The sequence below is a fragment of the Frieseomelitta varia genome, unplaced genomic scaffold, assembly GCF_011392965.1.
Source record: "Frieseomelitta varia isolate USP_RPSP 00005682 unplaced genomic scaffold, Fvar_1.2 scaffold_666, whole genome shotgun sequence".
Taxonomy (NCBI): domain Eukaryota; kingdom Metazoa; phylum Arthropoda; class Insecta; order Hymenoptera; family Apidae; genus Frieseomelitta; species Frieseomelitta varia.
The window spans coordinates 301,464-304,270 of NW_025110441.1; the positions used below are offsets into that span (position 1 = coordinate 301,464).

The window sequence follows — 2,807 nt, forward strand, 5'->3', positions numbered from 1 at the left end:
TTTTTTTCAATCCTCGTTATTGGTCGCTGTTGAGTCGTTCGACAAGCAATTGCTGGTAAATGTATCCTGGCCAATCAACTTGGGGAATTTTGGTTGATTTTCCAATCTGATCTCAGTCGAATTGGAATGTCGTGGTATGCAAATGCTTCTAGATAGACTTCTTTCACTTTATTTACTATTATTAATTATATTTCATTTTGTTACTACGACTATTATAATGTTAATTTCTTTCTTCATATGATACTGTTAACAACAACTGGCTATTATTAACTATTACACTTCATTTTATTGCTATTGCTATTATAATATTATTGAAGAATTTAGATCATCTAGATTTTTGATATAAGAGCATTAATTATATTTCATTTTATTACACTACTAAAGTATAACATTAACTTTGTATTATACCACTAGCTAGTGTTAAGTATTGTACTTTACCTTATTACTATTATTAATTATATTTTCACTTTATTATTATTATTACCACCATGCAGTTAGAATTTTAAGAATTCAAACAAGTTATCCAGATTTTTGATATCCAAGTATAGGTAAGTAAAAAAAAATTGCTAAACGAATGAACATAACATTGATTGAAATTCTTGGAACCATAAAGAATCCATCCAGGGGCTTTTGCATATCACTGTGTCAGAGTCGAGACTTTTATTTTAATCTGTGTCTGTTTGGAAGAGGCATTCCAAATTTCGTCAGTGTATCGTTTGATTTTTTATTTCCAAAGTCTCGCGACTTTAGAAAAGATGCAACTCGTTTTCAAATTTCAATTTCGATAACTGCCTTTGGATCTCTTGGGTAGAATTTGTAAAGTACACGTAGAAACTGCCGAGAATTGTAGAAAAATAAAAAAATGGAAAATAAAGTATAGTATAGAGGAATCAGAAGCATCGTGACGATGAGATGTCAGGCTAGTGTATATGAAATGTCGTTTCTGCGATGAAATTTCAGTCAAATTTTAACAAAATAATAGTAATAGTACTAGAGTTCTTCTTCCAAACTTCTAAACTGAGTTTAACATTCAAAGTTGTAAATACAAAGAAGAAAACAAGCACAAAAGGAAATAACAATAGGTATGGATCTTTTGGTTTAAAAATTTTATACGTTTATGCATATCTTTTCAAATATCTAGACTTTTGTTTCACAATTGAGTTAACATCAGTAAGGAGTCGTCAAAATACTAATATTGTCAGTTATTAAATAAATTCTTGTGCAATATTACACTATCAATAAAAATTCCACAGAGACAGAAATTCGAAAAATGTTTCAAGTTCTTTACATAATTTTGCTGGAAAAACCTTGTGCAAGCTATTTCTTTACTTCTCTTTCTCACACACTGGATATTCTATCCGCAAGAAATAAATATTTAGTCTGTCATCAAATAACTAATAAAAAAAATTGCTGCGTTTTATTTATAGGAAACTTTATAGCGCAACATTGCACAAAATGTGCCCGACACAAATATAAAAAAAAAAAGAAACAAAATACAGTGCTTTCTGTGAAATCGAGTTTCCACCTTTCTACACTATTATATTCCCAAGAACACCTGAACTTGTATAAAAGTCCGCAGTCTCTTCAATATATAGATTGTGATAATGAAACAAAGCTGTTATTTGAGAGAACGACGATTCCATACGCAGAAGCCCGGTCACAGAAATAGAAAGAATGGCGATTCGTGGACAATAAAATGGGGCGATGAAGATAGAGAGGTGCTCCCTCTATTTCTGACAGTGACTCGTACTGACACACGAGGCGAGTCTGCATGAATCAACAAGGCGACACCAACAACAACACGTGGGAAAAAAAAAAAAAAAAAAAAACAACAGACGGCAAACTCTCGATGCCGAAAGTCCACGTTACACTGATGAACGCAGACAAGTTCGGTATTCGGTGGTCGACCAGCGTCGAGCATGCACAATGATACATCATTTTCGTGCCTCGAGGCGTGTTCCGTCGGAATCATTTTGCCGGGAATCGACGACTTCCGGCCTACATCACCGGAGAGGCGGGTCTCATTCAAATCGCCCTGCGCGATTCTTCATCCTCCATTTTTCCTTCGATGCTTTTCAGGACAGCTGGCCGGCGTGCATGATTGAAAATTCTCGAGAACCATTCGTGGAACGTCCGGATGAGCATTAACATCGACAAAAAGGTAGTAGCATTGATTTAGAACTGTTCTATCACACGATTTTACATATTCTCGCGAGTTTGAAGTTTTCCAACTTTCTCGAGAGTTTTGAAATTTTTTTTGGGGGGAAATTTTTTTGCCAATTCCTTGGTCAGTTCGACGAATTCTTATTTTGAAGTTTTGTCAATTTTCAGTTAGGGAAGTTCTGCGAACTTGGCGCTTAGATTTTTAACAATTTACAATTTTCCGGGATCAATAAATAAAAAAAAAAAAAAAAAAGAAGAAGAAAAATACCTTACTTTAATTGATAATTGCCGCGAATTTATCGTCTCGAAGCTCCTGCCAACTTTCGAAATTGGATCGAATTTTCATTCCAATTTTCACCTCGAACATTTGGCCAGCTTCTGGTTGAACGTTCCATCAATTTTTCATTCCAGTTTGAATGTTTCATCGATTTTTCGTTAGAAATTCTTGGCAAACTCTCCGCCAAACTCTCACAATTTTTCACAACTTTCATCTCAATCTGTTTGCCAATCCTCTGAAAACTGAGAAATTAGAAAAATTTCTCAATTTTTATTCTACTATTCTGTTATGCTAGAAATTTTTCATTTTCATTTGAAGAGAGCAAAGGAGATTTCTCAATCAAAAAAAAAAAAAAAAAAAAAAAAAA

At 33.7% G+C, this 2,807-nt stretch overlaps 1 protein-coding gene across 1 annotated transcript in view; it reads right to left on the reverse strand.

Moving 5' to 3' along the window:
• The window catches only part of LOC122535067 (potassium voltage-gated channel protein eag-like), a gene marked incomplete at its 5' end in the record, with an annotated part of 36,375 nt that overhangs the window by 30,146 nt on the left and 3,422 nt on the right, over nucleotides 1-2,807 (reverse strand). The window lies entirely within an intron of this gene.